The 23,647-nt window shown below is 34.1% G+C and overlaps 1 pseudogene; it reads right to left on the bottom strand.

The window, feature by feature from the left end:
• LOC122133912 overlaps positions 1–23,647 on the bottom strand; it is a 140,181-nt pseudogene that overhangs the window by 29,095 nt on the left and 87,439 nt on the right.

The following is a 23,647-nucleotide window of genomic DNA, read 5'->3' as shown; positions in this document are numbered from 1 at the left end:
GTTCAAAAGTGGCCATATATTTTGATGAGACCAATAGAAATAAGCAAATAATAATAATAATAATAATAATAATAAGTAATAGATTAAAACTATATCAATACACCATCCCCATAAAATCCCTTCTACTTGCTGAAAAATGGCATAAGTACTCTAAAAATTATTTCTGTTTTTAGTAGTTTTCGTCATGCTTACTAGGTAGAAATACAGGAAACACAAAAATCTTCTCAGCAAAACACAAAAGCTCATCCCGAAATCCTGTTCATGCAACACCAGGGTGTCTATTGTGAAGAAATATGCCTTTAAAAAAAAAAAAACCATTTTCCCCTGCAACGTCTCATGAGGACAAATGCTTTACATGAAATATGATAATGATCAGATGCATCATTATAACAGTTAGGAACAAAACTAAGGGAGATAACAGTGGACCTTGCTTATTTTTCCATAAAAAACAACGCTAATGATGATTCTCAAACTTCTATGCCATTTTATTGTTATGCTAATGGACATGATGCAGTATCCAATTCTTCTATGGGAATGAAATGTGTTTTTTTTTTTTTTTTTTTTTTTTTTTTTTTTTATGGGAAGTGCATATTAAAAATCTGGGAACAGAAAAAATGCAAAAAAAAAAAAAAGGCCCAGGGGGCATGTATGAGTCTTTTCTTGTTTTCCAGCTCTTAAGTATTTTATTTATTTATTTAGAGCAGTGATAAATACTGATGTAAAAAAAAAAAAAAAAAAAATCTGAAACTGAATAACTTACTCACGTCACATCAACCAATGAGATTCGCAGCATTTGCATGACGGTGAGAGTTACGGCCTCTCCGTTCACGCACGCCCCGAACTGTGAAGGTTCATTTAAAGATGGCTTGAAAACACGTCCTCAAACCACCAGAGATGCTAATAAACCATACAGGTCATATCTCATTACCACAAGAAATGTGCGCCGTCCTTGACTGCATGAGACATGAGAGAGAAATAACACAATGAGGATTTTACACTTCATGCCTTTTACTGCTATTGAAAGGAACATTCTGACATTTTATTTTTCATTCCCGTTGTTTGCTTGCATGTCATCCTAATGTTATTTTTCTCCATGTTCTAACAGACAATGATGTGCACAACATTTGCCTTTCATATTAAGACTCCTCATTTAACTTTTGTTTATATATATAATATAATTCTTATGGGACTTTTTCACACTTAACATACATTAACTGGTGTAATATTTTAACACTCTTTCATCATCCAGAATTATTTCTGGTTAGTGATTAATTGTGGGTAGTTAAGATTTTCCGCACTGTTGCAATTCTAAAACCCAGGGTTAATGCATATTGAATATTTGCATAATTATATACATTTAAAACACTGATCAATCACAGTACAGCACCACAGCGTGCAACAATTTAATAACAACCCTTTGTGCCATTTCCGGACTGTTGTTTTTTTTTTTCCATAGATGATTCTATCTAATTCTATCTCTCTAAATTTTCAATAAACAAAATGTTTTTTGGAATTAAAAATTAATATTTGTGAAATATAAAATGTAATGCATTAAATAATATGACCTAAAAAATATAAAACATGTATGAATAATTTTTTTATATACATATTTCTTTATAGTTTTTAATTTACTTTTATGTTTTTTAATATTTTTATTAAATAAATAAATAATAAAAGAAAGAAAGAAAGAAAGAAAGAAAGATAAAGAAAGAGAAAGAAAGAAAGCACACGCATCAGTTATGCTGTGTTTACCAGGTGGGATGAAACAACCAGGAATTCTAATTAATCTGAATCCTCTCCATCGGCATCTCTGGCAGGCAGCATGATATCAGCACTAAAGCAATGATGTTTTTATGAGCTGGCCTGCTCACACCTCTCTTTCATTAGAGTGTGTGGAGGTAATTGAGCCTTTGGCAGCAGTGTTTCACTACCATGATAATATGGGGGTGCCTTAACTACTCTAATTGAACAATATCCTCCATAGAGAGAAAGAGGGAGAGGCGAGTCAAAGCAGTAAAAGATCCTTGTTATGTCATATCACACTCAATGTCATCCTATTAAATTTTGACCCTGTTACAGGTGGAGAGATGTGAGAAATGGGAGGGGCATGGAAGAGAGACAGATAATGTCAGATTATTGTGCTTTAGCACTGCATTTGCGAATACACACCACAATTTAGGAAAAAACCTAAACAAACAGTAGTGATTTGCTAGTACAAATTCTAGAAAATTGTATTTTGTGGGTGTATTGCAGGTGACTTACTATGAATTTCACAAATAGCCACACATGCTAACAGTAATATTAAAATTATTACATTAAAATTAAATGTAAAAAAAAAAAAAATCATGGTCTTCTATAACCTGACAGGGGCTGTTTTTTGCTGTCTGGGTCTCTCGCTGTGACGGCTCCCACTTCAGTTCCAACCTTGGCGTTCTCATACACCTCCATAATGTAGTAATCCATTGAGAAAACTGGCGGCTCATCCACATCTCCGACTGTGATCTTGAGTGTGGCGTCGTCTTTGAACGAGCCCAGATAGGACAAGTGTGGATCTAGGTGCGTGTTCTCTGCAGCGATGTGAAGACTGTAATGCTTCTTCTTCTCATAGTTCAGTACCTAAAAAGAGAAAACAGAAAAATTTACTAGATTACAAATCAGGGTTATTATCTTTAACTAAAAATAAACAAACAAATAAATAAAAACTTTAACTAAAATAAACTATAGAAAAAACATCTACTTTTTGCCTATTTTAAAGTGTGCAGAATAAAATAATTACAAAAACTAAATAAACTAAGACTTAAATTAAATTATACAGACATATTTTTAAAAATGCCAAAAATGTACTTAAAATTACAATGAAAACAGGATATTACTATTATTCACCCCCCCTTTAAAATCACATCTGTTACAAAAATAAACATAATACTTTTAAATAAGCATTACCTTAAATAAATATAAAATAATATAGATCAATGATACTAAAATAACACTGTTACAAAAATAACATATTACATATTTACTTTGCTTTCAGTTTTTAGCCACTTTCTTGGTTGGCTTCTAGTGGTTTCAAGTACTTCAAAAAGTTAAGAGCTGGGATCATATTGAGGTCAGTCCTTTTTCTTCCGGAAGCACCAAGAAGTTTAAATCGCTCTCTAGATGGGGTCACTTCTGTAAACACCATGAAACCTGCCCGACCTTCACCGGGATGTCTCGCCGGACAGATCTGGGCAGGCATTTATTTTACAAGATTGGCTTTTGGAAAACTCAGTATTCACTGAATTTCACAGCTTTTCCTGACCTCCGGGACTGAATAGGGAATTGAAGAAGCTCAGAATACAGAAAAGAAACCATTAATAAGCATCTGAGCCCCGAAGATTGCCAGACGCCTGCTTGACCCAGTCTGGCTGGACAGATTATATATATCTATTATATATGTATTTTGATAATATCTTTTTTTGGAGCATCATGGCATCCTGTTTTGTTCTTTTGTTGAAGGTCTACAAGCAACACTCAAGTGAAAAGTGTGAAAAACTGAAAACATTTTAAAATCCAGAGGTTATTCAGAGTTTTAATGAGGTTTTGTGCATGAGCTTTTGTATTTATAAGATCTGTGTACTCTCCAGATACAACTCATGTCCTCTTCCAGTGCAAGTCTGGGATTTTCTGGCCCATTTTATCATAAGCCTGGTGAAAGTTTGATTACTGAGAAAAGCAACCTCTCCTCAATAAACATCAACATTTGAGACATCATTCATATCTGCAGCAGCAGCACAAATAACAAATGACAAGTTAAGACCTGAAATTTAATAGTGGGTATTTCTACTACATGAACTTTTATTTCCCAGGGGCAACTTTTTATTTATTTATTTATTTATTTTTTTTAGATATTTTTATTTTTGTTATTAAGGTCACAGAGAAACGGGCTTGAATATATTATATATATATATATATATATATATATATATTTTTTTTTTTTTTCTCAAATAACCTTTGAAAACATAAACAGCAAAATAACCATAAACCATGTCAATATTTACAGTTTTTAAAAATGTTTTTTATTTTTTTTTTTTATATAATCTACACAAATGTTTCAGTTTGACAATTGTCAATGCAATCAAAAATTGTGTTAAACACTTGTTTCCTTGATTCCCAAGGAGCCATCACTAAATTATATATTATAACAAATATTAAATATTTAATTTAATTGCACATTTAGTAAACTTTACATATGTATGTAAATGCTAACTATTAAATTATAAAATAAAATAAATGTTTCCAACAAAATATAAAGCATCACAACTGTTTTTCAACACTGACTAATAATCATAAAGGTTTGTTGAGCAGCAAATCAGCATATTAGAATATTTCTACAAAGGATCATGGCGACACGGCGCTGAAGACTGGCGTAATGATGCTAATAAAATTCAGCATTGTATCAAATAAATAAATTACATTACGATTTAAAGTTTATTCAAATGGAAAATAGTTAATTTAAATTGTAATATAATTTCACACTTTTTACTGTATTTTTTTTTTCAAACAAATGCCTTGATGAGCATTAAGTGCGTATGTAAAATGTCCACTGCTGAACATACATACATACATACATATATATATATATATATATATATATATATATATCAGTATACTAGATATATATATATATATTATATATCATATATAGATATAGATATATAGATATATATATATATATATATATATATATATATATAATTTATTTATTTTTTTAATATAATTTCAATTGTAAACTGATGTTGCAGAAATGTCACTGTGGTGGAAATGTCCATTACTTTCAGACAGAAATGACATGATATCCTGTGATGCATGTATATCCACTGTTTAACACTGTTAGTGTTACAAAGTGTTGAAGGAAATGATTGGTCCACAAGACCAAAAGTTGAAGAAACAGCGCTTATTATTAAGGGTTCAGGAAAGCCTCTAACCCTAGAACAAGCAATAATAGTAGTAATGCTTGCCTTGGCAAACACCAATAGAAATGACAGCAATACCTTTCTCAGCGTGATCACACCCTCTCTAGTATCTTTGTCTGTGGAGATGGAGAACATTCCGGCCCCCTCGGGGTTCAAGATGCTATATTTGATCTCTGCATTGATTCCGATGTCCTCATCATTGGCTTTGATCTTCCCCACTGGTTTCCCCACCTGTGCTGACTCTGGGACAAACACCTGGTAGCTTCTCTGCAGACAGACAAAAGCCCGCATGGTGGGTTTGTTCGAGGGGGGATTGGCTGGATGGTAGGTTTTTGAAGTCTATGCTATATCATGATGCCTCTAGCCTATCTGGCTGTGCCTCTGAACAAGCCACATTGAGCTGCTCTATTTTAATACGCCGCCAGACACCAAAATCAGACACATTTACAGTCCCACACCACCTGATTAAAAAAAGCTGGATGCAGTAGAGCGCAATATAGCTACACTACCCATAATACCTAGAAGATTCACATTGTTGTTTACATGAAAATGGAGATGCAGTAAATATAAAATATTTCTGAATATTCCAGTTCAATACAGATAAACAAGATAGTTGTTAATGAACAGGCTAGGGAGACTCAATTACATCATTTGCAATACTTGATGCATTTCCATTTCCATTTACTCTGGTTTCCATGTTACAGCCACTATCGGTAAGGTATCTTATTATCTTCAGGAATTATGGGTAGTGTAGCTATTCACAGAGAGTTTTGGAAACAACTAAGATGGAGTGACTCTCTTTAAAGACTTCATGGCACCTACAGAAGCAGATACAGTACTGTTCCATCGCTTAATCTTAGATCTTATTCTTCGTACATTATCCTTAAACATAACTGTTTTTTTTCTAGGGAGGAAAATAATATGGTTTTATTTCCAGAACCCTGCTGTGGTTGCTCTGTTTCTGTGTGGATAAAATACAAGACACAAAAAACTCAAGATGCAAGGTCTCATAATTGGAGGGGGCTTACACAATATGACATGCTGGTCCTGCCTCTATTCACTTCATGCTAATATAATGGGTAAAAAAAATTTAGCCGCAAATGCCCAATTTATATGATGAGTCATCTGATAGCAAGGACTGCATCTAAAATATGTAAGGTATATTTCCATCTCTTCCATCTAATTATGTAGTATCCATGAGAAGCCCTTGAGAAATCCATCTCTTTTCTAATGAATATCTTGAAATGCGTGAGAACCTACTTTGAGAGAGAGAAAAAAAGTGCATTACAACATACAACAGCATACTGTATGGTTTCACCTTCAAACAGTAATGAGTGTTTTGTTGCCTCAGATAAAGAATAGTGAAAAGCATGGTCAAAGCTATTTCTGGGTTCTTTTTGAGGACAAGATCTAGAAGGCATAATAATCAGCCAAGTCCTTCAATTTCTCACAAAATTCGCTTAAAGATTCAGTCGCGGGATGTCGTGTTCCAGGAGTGAACATTATGCTTTATCTTAAAAAAAAAAAAAAAAACAAGACCTTCAGTAGAAGACCAGCATGAATTTGCAGACTGGTTTATGCTGGTGTTGATCTAGCAGGTGGATGTATCATGAAGTTCATCAACTAGCTGGCTACAGCATTCAAAGTTTGCAGCCTTCTAAGGCAGCATCTTAACTGACATACAGTATAAACAGATTATAAATACTGCCTCACTAGGTTGTTCTCTAGGTCTTGTCCATTTACAGCAATATGTTGCCACTTTATTTTAGTTTTTTCACTACATGGTTTTTGTTTTCACACTGGTTTCACATCACTCACTCTGAGGGAACTTGGGTGGGTTGTCGTTGACGTCGGTCAGTGTGATGTTGACTGTGGTGGAGCCCGACAGCCCTCCCACCTGCCCCGCCATGTATTTGGTTTTGTTCTCTCGCCTCTCGATCCATGTCTGCCAGCGCTGTTCTGATGATTCCTGCAAAACATACACATACACACAAACATGCGGCAGACATTATGCACATCATTTGCGCTATAAAAACAATAAGCCAGAAGCAACTGTGTTACAGTGCTTTACCAATATAATGACAGAAATCAATGTTTAAAATCTATATAATTTATTATTATTATTATTATTACTGTTGCGGTCATTGTTATATATAACATATATAACAATAATTATAATAATAATATTAATAGTTACTATTATTAAACATCGTTTCTTGCATCATATTGTTGTAACAGTAACATGATGCATTATTATTATTGTAGTTATTATGTTATTATAATTAGTTATTATTGTAGTTATGAATATTATTACTACCATAAACACACCTTTTTTTTTTTTTTTTTTTTTTTTCTTGTATCATATTACTATTATAAGAACAGCAATATTATGAATTATTATTATTATTATTATTTATTTATTTATTTGTTTTTCCTTAAATACATGTATAATTTCAAAACTTGTTTGCAACATCACTTACTTAGGTGATCATCACATAATTTACAATTTCTTATATATATATATATATATATATATATATATTATATATATTATAGATATATATATATATATATATATATATATATATATATATATATATATATATATTTAGTTTTACTATTATTATTAAAATGTCTACCAAAAACGTAAATAAATATCAGATTTACACACTGAAGGCTCATATCTAACCTTTATTCTTGAATTTATCTTGTTTTAAAACAATCGTATGCAGCATATATATCTGCACGGCTTGTTAAAATAAAACAGGTGGGAGGTCCTGTCAGTTAAATCTTTTCTCTGCCAAGGTCAGTTTCTGTACACCATACACTAGCATTCAAATGACAAAAATCCTTGAAGTACTGGTGAAAATAAGTTTACCATAGTCTGTTTTTCCAGACTGAAAATGTGTTGTGGTGTTTTTTTTTTTCAGCCATCAAAAATATATTTTTTTACATTTAGAAAATACAAATTATTTGTATGTTTTGAGGAATTGCTTAAATGTGTTTTTGCTGCCCAGAAGCAACACTGTGCCACAGTGTAACAGATATGATGTTGTCATTATAGAGAATACTGATATTGTTTTTAGTTAGATTTTTTATGCATTGTCCATTATTCAGGTACATATTTTTTTTTTTTAAAGTTTATGTAACATTAGATACAATTTAAATCCAAAGTCAATCCGGGAACCAGTTCAGTGGCAATCCACTAATCCACATTAAAAAATAAATAAATAAATAAATAAATAAATACATTTTGCATATAAAATAAATAAATAATTTAAATAACAGATAAATAACAGAAAATAATGTAAATAACAGATAAATAAACAAATAAATAAGTAAATAAATGATAGTATAAAACAAGATTATAAAATAAATAATTTTTTTATGGATTCAAATCAAGGTGATCAAGTGAAAATCAAATCAAGATTTCATGGATTCTGTGGTGCTTTGTGGTTCAGTTGCTTCTTCTGTTTTCTTTTTTAATATAATTTAAAATTTAATTTATTCCTGTGATGACAAAGCTGAATTTTCTGCAGAATCTTCTTATCAATGTTGAAAGCTTTTCTTCTTCTGTGATTACATCCCGACAGCCACAGAAACTCATCCAGACGGGCCAAATATGTTGAGAATGTTAGATTTTATTTGTGTCAGATTTGAGAGATGTTCAGTCAAGGAGGAACGGCAGAAACTATCACTCTTTACAAAATGGAAGTGTTATCAGACAATCAAATCCTACTTTAAATTTGCTTGAAAACAATAAAGTCTCTAGCCCGCAGCTTCCTCTGATAGAGGGCTTCGACTGTGACATGCAGTCAATACACAAACGCCATTAAAGAACAGATTACAGACTCATGAATAAACAAGCTGGGTGTTTGAGTCGGGCTCTAAACAGGAATTCAGTGGGCTGTTTGCATCCCTATAACTGACTGAATCATTTTTTACTTTAATTTATGAAGTGCAAACAGAGAGAAAATATTGATTTGTCATTATTATGGTGAAAAGTGGTTTTGAGTAGACAATAAATAACCGTCGTTTTCTCAGTTATTGACTAAAATCATCCAGAATCTTTTTAAATATTTGTTTTGTTTCATTTCCCTCATGATAATAAAGAACCCAAATAAACACACAAAGAAATGATGATGACTGCATGTGAAGAGTGTTGGGTTGACAGGCTCAGGATAAGCTGTCCGTGGGCGGGTTATAACATTAGACGAGTGACTGCAGGCGACAAAATTAACATGCAGGGCAAGTGAGGTTGACCACTGTCACCTGTCACAGCGAGAGCAGGGCAAAGGCTGCTGAATGCACAAGGGACAGACCAGCATATCTTGTACGGTTCCAAAAATACCCAAGAGAACGGTCACACAACTGAACTTTTTTTACTGGGTTTTTACAGACAGTATCTGCCCGTGCAAAACTGCCAATCACAATGCAATGGCATTCCTGTGTGTTGCTAGGGTGTTTATCGGTTACTAAGTGGCCTACGTCAAAAGAGATTACAAATATATATATTTTATTTTTAATTTTTTCTAGTGAAACCATAGTCTGGTTGGTCAAGCTACTGCAGTTATGATGCCTGATGGGTACACGAGCATCCCATGCCAGGGATCAGCATCCAAAACAACATATGCTGATCTTTTCCTCAGGGTTGCACATAAAATTACAATATTTATTAGGAAACTCATTAGCACTTTAGTCAAGAGGGTTTGGTGACATCAAAAGGTCAAAAAGGAAAGTCATTATAGTCAATCTGCACTACAAGTGAGTGTTCTGATGCAACAAAACCAGATCACTCCAGTTATTTCACACAAAAAAAAAAAAAATTTGTACCTTATTTATTCCTTACGGGTGCATATCAGTATCTTTAATGTGTACATATTAGTACCTTCTGAAAGGATCCAATTAGTACTAATACGTTTGTATTTTTTTCTGAGAGTTTTTAGAATAATTTATATACTATTATTAGTTTTTTTTTTTTTAATAAATAACAAACCCGTCTGAACTTTTAAAATCAAAATAACAAAAGTACAAACATGAATGAATGAATGAAATACAAATATGAATAAATATGAAACCATTTGACAATTGAACTTTTCAAAGCTAAACAAACAAACAAACAAAAAAATAAATATAAAAACAGTTTGTTAATATTTTGAATCAGGTTTTATATTTTCTGTTTTCATTTAATGTCATTTAATTTCAGTTACATTTTTAGAAATTTTGTTTGTTTGTCCCCTTTTTATTTTTTAAATATATGTATACACTTTTATTAAGTTGCAGTTATAACATTTTTTTTTTAATTTATTTTTTTATTTTTTTATTTCAAGTAATAAAAGAAATGCCTTTAGCTTTAGGTAACAATAATAACCCTGGATTGCAGCCACCACAACCAAGAAAAACTGTGACATTAAACACTTGCAGTGCAGAAAATCATAGATTAAGGTTTGAGAAACCTAGCTTAACTGCATTGCAGTTGTTAAATGCACTCTTTCATTTATGTTTCATCTTCTGCGAATCCCAGCCTCACAACCCAAGCGGTCCGTCCCCATCCCACCCATCAAACCTGTTGGAGCTGTCACCAGCCCTTGTTCTGGGAGCTGATAATTTACAGATGAGAAGAGGAATAAAATAAACAATGTCATAAACACATTCAAATCGTCTTCTAATATGCAAGCAAATGTTGGAAGATATCCCAGAATGCTTCTCAGTGAACAAAACCCCAGCACACTGGTACAAAAAGAGGTTTGTAAATTCTCCAAAATGAATCTCCCATCCATTTCTCCTGTTTTAATGGCATAATTCCATTTCTAGCCTGCCAACGCTCGAACGCCGGCGGCGTAGCAGAGATATTACCCGAGCTGCAGCGTTACTTAACCTAGGCTCCTAAGGCAACACAAGTCTCTGGCACACAGCCATTCACTCCATTTAAACAACACAAAGACTAACGTTGTGACCTTTTCTTCATCCGTCAGGGGTGAGGGAGTGTCTCTCCGCAGATATCACTCAAGTTTATTGTGTTTGTGTTGGTTTGTTATGTTGTGTTGATTTGATTTGAAGCTGGCTGTATGTGAGTGAGGGTGTAGTGTTTTTTTTTTTGTTGTGGATGTAGTAAAAGTCATAAAAAAAATCCCCATGAAACCCCAACGTGGGCAAAACTGGTTCAAGCCTTTTGCTGACACCGTCCTATCGCTACATCTTATTCCCTCTCGATCCCTCACTTTTCACAGGCTGTGCTTTTATAGAGAAGGTCAGTCTATGTGAGCAAAAGGGGATTATGGGAAATTACCTTTGGCCTGGTTGAGTGCTAAGAGCAGTTCACACAGGACGTTGTGCAGTTTACTTCTGTGATATGATGGATTTTTTTTTTTTTTATATTTGGGACTCGATTGTACCCAAAAGTTCACACACACACACACACACACACACACACACACACACACACACACACACACACACACACACACACCCACACACACACACACACACACACACACACACACACACACACACACACACAGGGTTCTGTCATCATTTACTCATGCTTGTTCTCCTTTTGTCTGTTCAGTGAAAGTCAGTGGTGTTCAAATCATTGGACCCCATATGGACAAAAAAAAAAAAAAAACTTACTGCATAGAACATACTGTGCTCTTTTTTTCCCTCTGGAGGTAAAAATAGAACAGGAGGGGTTGGTTATATGTTGGAAAGCCTCGACAAACTGGTGTGCTTTTCTAATTTGATCAGAACAGGAAGTTGCACTAATCCTTCCTTTTAGAGACTCCCTGATCTGTGTCAGAGAAGCTCGAAACTCACATGCTGAAACCCTCCAGACTCCCTGATCAGCAGAGAAATTAGCCTACTTAACTGGGAGTATTTGTGTGTGTGTGTGTGTACGAGGAAAAGAGACTGCTACGCTTTACCCATCATCGAGGACTCTGAAATCGGGAATCCTGATTACTCCCTGGAACCTCTTACAAGAAAAGGGGGAAGACGAAGATCCGACCTCACTTATTTAACAAGCTTAACGTCTGGCTTTTTGTGTGCCAGCGAGCGGGACGTGTTGAGCCTCTGCATTGCCACTAGCTGATAATGAGCTGTCTTCACAGAACAATGCTTACTTTATTTCTAAAGAATATGTTTGGATTCAAATCATAAATCAACAGGAGAGGGCAAACTTGCAAAGTCTGTGACAATTAGCATTGTTATTACTGTTGCTCATATTGATTTGAACAAACTCTGTTTGTGCTACAGAAATTAATGATACCTCAAACTGCATAGCTTGGAAAAGGAAAGGTACACTACACTGTTCAAAGGTTTATTTATTATTCATGTTTTTGAAATAAGTCTATTTATGCTCACCAAGACTGCATATATTTTGTTAAATACAGTAAAAACAGCAATATTGTGAAAACTTTTTATCATTTAAAAGAACTGTTTACTATTTGAATATATTTTAATTTGTGATTTATTTCCATGATGTAAAGCTGAAATTTTCAACATCATTACTCCAGCCTTCAGTGTCATATGATCTCCTCCAGAAATCATTCTTAAAATGCTGATTGCTGTTCAATAAACATCTATTATTATCAATGTTGAGAGCTGTTTTGCTGCTTAATATTTTTTTGGAAACTATAATGCATTTTTTTCATTATTTTTTAAATAATTTATTTATTTTCAGAATGTTTTGAAAGTGTTACTTCTTTGCTCAAACACTTACTTATAATTAGACACAATAAATTGACAGATGATTAAACTGGTGAGGGGGGCATTGACTTGTACTGAAGGAGGAACTCAAGAAATATCTACTAAAATTTCCATCCACTGGAGCACCAAAAATTCTCAAGAAATCATACAGAACACCTTAGCAACCACATTACAATACCAGAAACATTATGTTAAGACTTGCACCAGCAAACACCACTCACTTTTGCCTTCATCTAATGAATTATTCAAATTATCATTAGGAAGAATCATAATGCTTGTTAACTGCTAGTTTTATGAGCAAGAATAAAATCCCAGCACCTGACATTAATATCTCCTCTGTTTGCATGAAAATTAACTAACTAAATAAAGAATAAAAGCCATTGCTTTAGTTAACTGCTTTGTACTGCATTGCAGAGGATTGTTGAGCACAAAGCCATAACTGTGGTATTAAACATCTGTTTACGGTGCCTCTGTAACTGCCACCAGTTAGAGCTAAATTAAACTAAATTAAACTGTATATTACTACTATAGCATTCTCCTCCTAGACATGTCCTTTTCTGGCCGTGACTTTGTTATTCTTTCTGGGTGCATCTGCTGACCTAATGACCACAATCATCTCATCCAGCTCAAAACAATATGGTTGCACTTACCATATAATCAAAGCAAGATTGACTATCGACTAGCACACTCTCAGCTGAATTGATTCATGCAGGCTTCTATTCTATATCCTAGGGTGCTTTATCTAAAGTTTTTAATCCTACTTGTTGTCTATTTATGTGTCTCTCTGACATCCTGAGAGAAAACATTTAACCGCTAATTACCAGTGAAGCCATTCAACAGCGCATTGAAGGGAGGAAGGTGATAGCATCTCATTTCCAAGAGATGATTTGAGTTCACCTGCAGCTCTGAGTTCAACATTAGGTGTGTTGGAAATGAGCAGTGTTTGACTTCCTAATTGTGAGTTTTCTGATTGGACGTCAAAAATCTAGTAAACTGTACACGCAAACCAATAATCAGAAACTCTTAACCTGTGATTCATTCCACAGTTGTCCATTTCAGAATTTTGCTAAAACTTTATAACTGTACATTCATATTTTGGATAAAACAGAGAGAAGAGAAAATATAAAAATATAAAATAGAAATAGAAATTGTACATTTATTGAAAAAATTATATTTATAAAAATATAAATATATTATATAATATATAATTATTATAAAACTATATAAATGAAAGCTGAAATTCATTCATATCCTTTTGAGGATCTGTTTGAAAAGACAGTATTTACAGAGATGGCACAGCTAAACAGAGGTCAAATTTGATTAATCATATTTAAAAAAAAATCTAACATGAAGGTTGGGTTTTACAGCCTAAAAGCGTTTCAACACCATGCCTGTGATATGATTAAACAAAAACGTGAAAATAAAAAACACTGTCACACAACACACCTGATACAGCGGTTGACAACAGAAAACATCAAGGAAAAATCTATATTAAAAGCAGCCTTCCTCAACTGTCTGTCAGAAAGTATTAACAAGATGCAAATTAGGGAGTGATATACAAAAGAAAAATCTCTAAAAAGTCGTGCTAACATGACCTCGGGCATCATGCATAATATTGGCATTACCTTCTTTAAATACATGTTAGAATCTGCATATACACCCACATCACTGGGTCAGGGCTTCGGCAAGCAGCACTGGAACAAACTCTTGACATACACGCTAGAAGCAAAATGCTTTCCCAATCTAATACATCTACTCTCTCATCTTTGTGCCTCACATACTTTGAATTTTCACAGCTGTCAGAGACAGTAAATCAGACGTCAGTGACAGGCATCATTTCCTGCAGTGACAATTGAACAATAACTCCATTTGATCAAATGTGTGGCGTTGAGAACTATTAGAGTTGTCATTAGCAAATGCTTTTCTGGTTTGAAATACTTTAAGAAGTTTACTCAGATTCCGCCTGCAATGAGAGCAAGGTGACAGAAGTTCCTTGACTTTCACAAAAAAAAAAAAAAAAATCTAAATAACATTATGTTATATGTATATATGATGTTTAAGAATGTATATGTATATTGCACACACACGGGCGACATTTGACTCTTGAGTATTTATTTTTTTATTTATAAATAAATAAATAAATAAATTATTATTATTATTTTGAATATTACATCAGAGGATTGTCCCACCTAAAAATATGATTAAAACCATGCTGTGCATTGTATAAAATAATGTTTTATACTTTAAATAATTTTAAGTATTATTAAAACAACACAAAACGGTGCAACAATGCATTTTAAGTTTTAAACATTTTGTGTCCCTCCCTTGCCTCACAGTGCTTTGGTCCAAATGCCTGCTTTCCTCTTTTCAAATCACCTACCCACACACACAAGTCTGGTGAGATAGAACAAAGCCAATAGTTGTTGAACATCAGTTAGTAAGGCTGTCAAGGCTATTTTATTCACGTACACATCGGATGAAGTGTTTATTTTCTCTTTAATACAGATTATGCCAATATATTTTTCGATGAGTCTGCTATGTTAGCAATGCTATTGTTAATTTTTGTGATAAGTTTGGTTTTATGCTAGTAATTTGATGCTAAAAATCACTTTTATATAGTGGAATTGAAGAAACGTTGTCCATATTTTTTTTTTACAGTCTATGGTTTACACACACTTTTGATCCATGAATTAGATCTCGTTTGGGATGTGCGCTCTCTGTGAAGGTTTGGCCAGGATCAGTTCCAGAATTAAATCACTGAGGCTGCTTTCACATATATTTTATGTTCAGTGCCAATCATTGCTATTTAGAGAGTGAGTCTCACATAAATATGCGGATGTCATTCCTGAAACTTTGCAGGGTGCATGTGTTTAAAAAACGAAAGTTTTATTCAAATTCTGAAGGGATTATACCATAAAGTGCGCAAAGCACACTCCCCTGATCACTAAAAAGTGTCACTCATCTTTGTTCCTTGTGATCTCACAAAGTTCCATTATAATCAACAAAGCTCTCTAAACTGCACAATGAATCTCTTATTTACATCGGAACTGTACTTAGTCATGAGAGATGATACACAAGTGTGCAAAATGACACAGCGTTTCTGATATGACACTACATTCAAGAAATCAACAGATATGTCTGTGATTGGCTACATTGCTCAACTCTGCAAAAACATGTTTATGGTATTTAGTGCTTGGCGATCTAATTTCAGCGGGGGCCGACATCAGGGATTTCGTGACTAACAATTTTGCCCACGCACACACACATACATAAAATATTATTACTATTATTTTCTCTTTCCCTTTTCAATGTGTATTTTGTTTCTAAAATGTTCAGATAAATCATAAAAAGACATCTCAGTATATTAATTTTACGCATCTTCAAATATTTATGTCTGTATCTTCACACTGTATATTTGTGTCTACAGTGTTAAATGTTCCAAAGAGAGATTGAAAGTGGGGTATTACTAACAGACAATACAGTAAAGAAAGGCTAATATTTCTGGTCTCTTCCTCCTCCTCACACAATCCTCTCAATTGGTTCTCATGTCTCCTGTCTGAATGCATTAAGTCCTTGTACACCATCTAAAATAAATCAGTCTGGCATAACTGATACTGTCTCTCGCCACAATTCCATTAAGCTTTTTATCTCTAAAAATTCTCACCAAAGTCATTGATATGCCCGCATGCTCTTGACAACTGTGCAAAACAAAATTCCTCACAGTTTCTCCACAAAATGCTACATTAGTCTTTACTACAGGACAAAAGTTTACAAACCTGGTGGACTGCATTATCAAAGCACTAGTCTGTCAGTGCTGATGGACGAGATTTGCGAGAGCCTGTGCTAAGACCCTGAGATATCTTGTGATTACCATGAACGACTTTTTATTATGCTTTTCTAGCTGTATTTCTCAAAATAATCATTATGTTGTGGTCATCACTATGTCGGGATGCATTGTAGGTGCTTGTATACATGAGAGAGAGGTAAAGAAGTGGAATGTGGATGTTTCAGCACCATGGACAGCACCTGATATTATGATAATAGGACGAAGGAGCATTTCAGCACCATGGACAGCATCAACATATTCCCCTTTATGACAAATGGAAGAAAATCAACAGCATGTCAGCTGCAACTACTTGAAGATTTGACATGCATAATGTCAGAGGTTGTGTGGAAATTTTTTTTTTTTTTTTTGCTTTAAAGGTAAAGTGTTTGCAAACCATTTTATCTCCTTATGCTGACATATCCAAGTGAGAGACTATTCATTTAACACAGTGCAGGACATTATTATATCTATTGGGAAATGGTTGGTTTCATCCTTTCTTCATTTATTACTTCCCTCTTTTTTTTCTATATTTTCTTCCTTTTGTCTTTCCCCCTTCCCTATTCTTTATATATTTCTTTCCATTATTAATCGTCTGTTTTCCATTCTTGCCTTATCACTACATTCTTATTTAGACACTTCCATCTTATTGTTCTCCTTAATTCCTTCGTTTGTTTGTTCATTTGTTACCTTCCACCCTTTTTCTTTGTCTTTCCTTGTCTCATTTATTTTTATCCGTTTTCCCTTAGTTTAATGCTTTCTTTTTTAATGCTTTCTTTTTTCCTATTTTTACCAAACCTTTTCTTTTTTTATCCTTCCTGCTTTTTTATTCCTTCTCTATTATATTACTATATTTCTTTCCTTTCTTTCTGTCCTTACTTATTTGTCCTTTGTTCCACTTTCAATTTTCTTTTTCATTCCTCTTTTGATTTTTTTTTTTTTTTTTTTCTTTTTTCTTTTTTTTTTTTTCTTTTTTATTTGGTTTTTTTTTTTTTTTATTTCCCCTTCTTTTTTCTTTTTATTTTCATTCCTTAATTTCTTTCTTTCTTGCCATCCTTTTACGCTATCTTAACTTTTGCTTCTTGACACAAAACAAACTGTGTCTCCGTTAACATTTAATGGTTCCTTGTAAAAACCCTCAAACAATGTCCACCTCTAATGAACACCAAATCCATCTCAAAGCACTCTGAATCCCGTTCTCTCTCCTACCGTCTGTCTTTATCCCTGAAAGCCTTTACACAATGTTCTCTCCACCTCATTCTCCAGGGAAGCTCTCCATTATAAAGCAGCTGAGATCCAAACAATACAGCACGCATGTCAAGCTCTATTTCTGAACAGTGAAAGGTACCGGTGGTGTATTGTATTGCTCACAGCTGTTCTCTGAGAAACAAACTTCACAGTCTAATATGAACAACTCATATGACAAGCTAGGGCAAATATCCTGAGAATAGTTTTTAATTGTACATCTACTTGACGAATTGCGGAAGCAGTTTTAAACCTGCAAGCAATAAAAGCACTATTGATTCACCTTCACAGACACACAATGAAAAGATCTCATGAATTTACCAGATTTGGGGTCGACGGAGAAGTACGGCTGTCCATGCAGAACACTGTACACCACCCGTGCACTGTTTCCATATGTAGGGTCATCTGCGTCTGTCGCTGTGACTTGAAAAACTGATGTACCTGCAGAAAGAGAAAGAATAAACTATTGGTGCTGTTGTTTTGAAGGGCGGTATGTATGTAACCAAATGAAGAATTCACCCGAAAAATATAAATTTTCTATACATTTTACTCATCCTGAAGCCATCCAAGATGTAGATGAGTTTGTTTCTTTGTCAGAACAGATTTGGAGAAATTTAGCATTACATCACTTGATCATCAATGGATCCTCTGCAGTGAATGGATGCCGTCAGCTGATAAAACACCACAATAATGCACACAACTCCATATATTTCATAAATTTACACCATGATAAGCAAAAAGTTGCATGTTTAACAAATACATCAATGAAGCATTTTAAACATTTTCAACCATCAGTTTTTGGCCAAAATATTAGTCAGACATATTTGTTTAGAACTGTTTTGGACCTTTTTAGCTTGTAAACAGAATAATGTTTCCTCTGTTGAAAAAGTGTGTCCCCTGTTTTGGACTGTTTTATAATGTTTCCTCTGTTGAAAAAACCACTCATATTTTAGCCAGAAGCATTGTTTGAAGTAGTAAAAAAAACAAACTAACAAAAAAAAACTTCTTGATGGATTTGCTTATCACAAACACAAGCCGTTAATTGATGGACTGGACTGAAGTGGTATGGAGTACTTGTAGATTATTGTGATGTTTTTATCAACTCTTTGGACTCCCATTCTGACGGCACCCATTCACTACAAAGGATCCATTGGTAAGAAAGTGATGTAATGCTACATTTCTTCAAATCTGTTCCCATGAATAAACAAATTAATCTACATCATGGCCTCAGTGTGAGGTATTTTTAGAAAATATATATATATTTTTATGTGAATTATTCCTTTAATGTGTTTGTGTGTGTGTGGGGGGGGGATAATTAAATACAACACAAGTGGACTGTACAGAACGATTCCTCAAACATGTAATCTGTGTATAAATCTGCATGGTTAGAGAGTCGGACTCCCAATCGAAGGGTTGTGAGTTCGAGTCTCGGGCCGGCAGGAATTGTGGGTGGGGGGAGTGCATGTACAGTTCTCTCTCCACCTTCAATACCACGACTTAGGTGCCCTTGAGCAAGGCATCGAACCCCCAACTGCTCCCCGGGCGCCGCAGCATAAAATGGCTGCCCACTGCTCCGGGTGTGTGTTCACAGTGTGTGTGTGTGTTCACTGCTCTGTGTGTGTGCACTTCGGATGGGTTAAATGCAGAGCACTAATTCTGAGTATGGGTCACCATACTTGGCTGAATGTCACGTCACTTTCACTTTTCAGTTTGGGTTTCATTAATTTGTTTTTGTGTGTGTGTGGGGGGGTTAATTAAATAAATAGGAGGTTTTCTCTACTGTTTCTGCCCATACTAAATCAACAAAGATTAAAGACAGGCTGGAAAAGCAGTTGTGTGCTTTGTAATCTCTCTCTGTGTACTTTAAGCCCTCTCATTCCCTGCTCTGTCTTTGTTCATTTCAGCCATCCACTTACAGTCTGTCTTTCTAGCATTGTATTTATTTATTTTTTTCAGCTGACAGTAGATCTCTCATTCCTCATGCTGACTCAGGTCACATTTCTCATCTGCACTTGTTCTTTCTCACTTTCATCACAGCTCACCGGGTTCAATCCATCCATCTGCACTGTCTGATGCTGACCAACTGCAAACACCACAAAACATTTAATGCAGTTTTGAGGGCTGAGGCATAAAATAGGATTATGGAGGCAAAATCTTGAATTTCCTTCTTTATCTTTCTCAGTCTCCCTTGCTGTGGTAAACTGTCTCTCTTTACTGAAGAACAGAGAATGAAAATCATTATTTTTGTCTTTTCAAGTATTTTTATTCTAGTATAAAAGTTTTCTGTTCTGTTTTTATGTATCTTACTGAAAAAGTCAGGCAGGGCAAATTGAAAATAATAAAAAATAAAATAAAAATAAAAATAACATGTTCATTGTTTATATAGTTCATATCAATATCAATTCCATTACCCCATTGATGAAACAACAACAACAACAACAACAACAACAAAAACGTATTAATAACATGATTTTCTGCAGTGTTTTCTTGTGGTGAGACCCAGCCAGAGTAAAGTCGAAAAGCCGTGTTCTCCCACAAAGACTTTCAAAAGCTTTTCAATTACAGTCATCACTCAGCGTAATGCACTTGTGAGAGACAACGTTCACTGCTTTCTGCATAGTTCAACAGCATAAAGACCTGATAGCCGCAATTACTGTTACAGCTTCAGATAAGCGTAATTTTGGTTCTAATCCTGAAGCTTCAGTGGGTTAAAATGAGCTATCTCATCCCTCTCTGTACTCTATCCAGCTCTCAGCATTAGTGAAAACATTTCTATCAGACTCTAGCAGCAGCTGGAAAGTTGCTGAAACAGCTTGTCTAGAATTTTCTGACAAGAGTGTCTCCCAGGACCAGCAGATGAACCGTGTGTGTGTATGGAGGGAGTAATGTTTCTGCATCACTAATAAAGATATTGAGTTTTACAAACTCCTAATCAAAATCTTACCCATAATAAAAATAAATAATTAAAATTACAGTAAAATTGCAACGCAAGCAGCAGCCGCTAAGTGGGAAGCTGGGTAATATTTAGAAGTCAATACTGATCTTCTGCTGTTTAACATGGTTGCAAACACTCAGCAGCCACTTTATTAGGAAACCCTGCTAAGAAAGACCAGCTTACACCAGCATGAATTTCCAGGCTGGCATAGGTGCACATTTGTCTACTTGACTTGTTTTCCAGTTAAAGTGTATTTTGCCTTACTGCATTAGTGAATAATCACTAGTTGACATTTAAAAGTACACTGATATTCAATATAAAATTTCTGAAAACAAGTCTAAATATCTCATGCAGTTTCAAGATATTTTTAGATATTTGACCTGGACTTTTTTTTTAATCTTTAAAATCTGCCTACACACAAACAAACAAACAAAGATTGAATGCTTGAATCTGATTGGCTGACGAACGTGGATTATTAGAAAAATAATGCACACCCTAGGTGTAACGGCCACACTGCTTAAAATAAGCCGTTAAAATAAAATAAGTTTTGATTATATAAATACTGGATGGATGGATGGATGAATGGATGGATGGATGGATGGAACAACAAATAAGTAGACAGACAGACAGACAGATAGATAGACAGATAGATAGGTAGGGAAGGTTGTTTGCAGTAGTTGTTCTTTCACAGCTCTTGTTATCAGTCTCTCAGGGCTAAAGGTCTGGCTCGTATCCAGTCAATCAATTCAGACTGGCAGAGACAAACCATCAACACACAATTAGATCCAGAGCACTCAAACACACAGGGAATATTGACAGCAGTGGACTAGAGCTGCATGGGGGCATAAGTGTGAGCGTCCAGACGGACTCAGTCTGCTCACAGATGCTTACAGATAAACGCCTCCAAACGCTCAGCGCCAGTATAAGAGGAAACAAGACTAATTATTCATTTCCCTCTTTTTCTGTCGATCTTTTTTACCACAGCATCTCTCCTCCTTGCATCCCATCAATACTAATCGACTGAGCATGTGTTCCTCCAGCTCAGACTGCCAACTGAGGTGGTGCTGTGCTGCCAGACCAACTATGGGTTATCTGGTTAGTCATACATTTCCAAATGGAATGATTATGAAACTGGTTGCACTGATAGTTTATATCCCTATGGAAACACATTGAGTGCTATTCCAAGTTTGAATGTCTTGTTTACTTAGATACAAGTAAACCAAACCAAAATACGGAAATAAACCCCCACAGTGGATACCTGGAGATGAGTTAATTAACAGTGAACAGTGCACATTCTGTGGTACATGTGCCCTTGAATCTGTGTGCACTGCAGAACAAAATCATTTTCTTAATGAGTGTTTTTGTCTAGTTTTCCAGTAAAAAAATTTCTAAATATACCTAAACCAAGATATTACGTTTATATATTTTAACATGAACACTGTCGAATATATAGTAGTAACATTGTAAAATTTTATTACAATTGAAAATTGTATGTAATATAAGTAATAATGGAATAATTAAGATTAATTGTTAACTATTTTAAATAGTTATTTTAAATTGCAATAATGTTTTACAATATTTCTGTTTCTGATGGTATGCAATGTAAAATAATTTTAAAAGTAGTATTGAATTATTATGATTTTAAATACATTTCAACTGGCAATACTCTTTTACAGTATTTTTATTTTATTTTTTAAATATTTTACAATAATATTTTACAGCTCGTTAAAAAAAAAAAAAATTTTGGTTGGATTTTTGTTTACTTACTGTTTAAGGACACTTGGTGAATAAAGCTCATTCTGATGTTACCAGTTTGATATATATGTATAAATTAAAAGTGGTTAAAAAACTGGTTTATTAAAATTTTTTAATAATATTTTGTAATATTACTGTTTTGACAGCATTCTTTATCATATACATATGTATATATAATACCTTAAAAATAATTGCTAAAAATAAAAAATAAAAAAAATAACTAATAAAGTCATAATATTTTCAATTGCAATACAATTGACACAAATAATACAACATTTTCTATATCTAATAATATTTTAGAATGTTACTGTTTTTGACTATTTTTTTTATCATGATAAAATTATAAAAATTATTACAATTTATGCAATTACTTTTACAATTGAACTGTTTTAACAAAATCATGATGATTTATTACAATATATAAATATGAATATATATATGTATATATATATATATATATATATATATATATATATAGTTATAATTTTTTTAACAAGAGGAACAAATCTACCAGATGAGACTATAAAGGCAGAGCATGACCTCGAGAGAAAACTAATCTATGATGGTGAAGTGGACAGTAGAGCTCTAACATAACAGCGGCGTGTTCTCCAAGACATCTGTAATTGGGATTTTGAACCCACTCTGCACATGAATCGCCAACAGTAATGGACAACAGCCAGGCAATAATAAACTGCTTCAACATTGATTGCAGCTGATACTCAAGTCTTACGATACCACATATCATTGCATGGGCTTCCGTTGCTACAGCAACAGCCAACTGGGACCTAAATAAACAATAAACAAAGCTTTCTAAACCCACAGGACATCATCTTCACCGAGAAGTGTTTCACACTGCCAGAATAAAGAGAAATATTTCATTTGTACATGCAAGCCAGGAATATAGCCTTCAAGACTCCCAGAGAGATCCAAAAAATATATCTGGCATGGCTGAGAGTGAGAACATGTGCTGCAGTGACATGCTCTACATATTACATCAAATCTTTCACTTCTGATATATCAATAACATAACAGAAACTTTCTGGAAATCAGCAGTGACATACTGTGTGTGGGTTGGAAGTGAGTTTACAGGAGAAACGTTGCTCTAAAGCACTGGTTCATAACCTCATTTAATCTAAATATAACTACTTTCTAGGAAGATAAATACATTGATAAACAAATTTATAAAAAGAACTGTGCATCTTCAGCTGTTTATTATTTTGCATTGGTGCTTAA

Source organism: Cyprinus carpio, chromosome A12 (genome assembly GCF_018340385.1).
Source record: "Cyprinus carpio isolate SPL01 chromosome A12, ASM1834038v1, whole genome shotgun sequence".
Taxonomy (NCBI): domain Eukaryota; kingdom Metazoa; phylum Chordata; class Actinopteri; order Cypriniformes; family Cyprinidae; genus Cyprinus; species Cyprinus carpio.
Note: the sequence above shows the minus strand (reverse complement) of the source record. Positions and strands in the feature narration are given on the sequence as shown.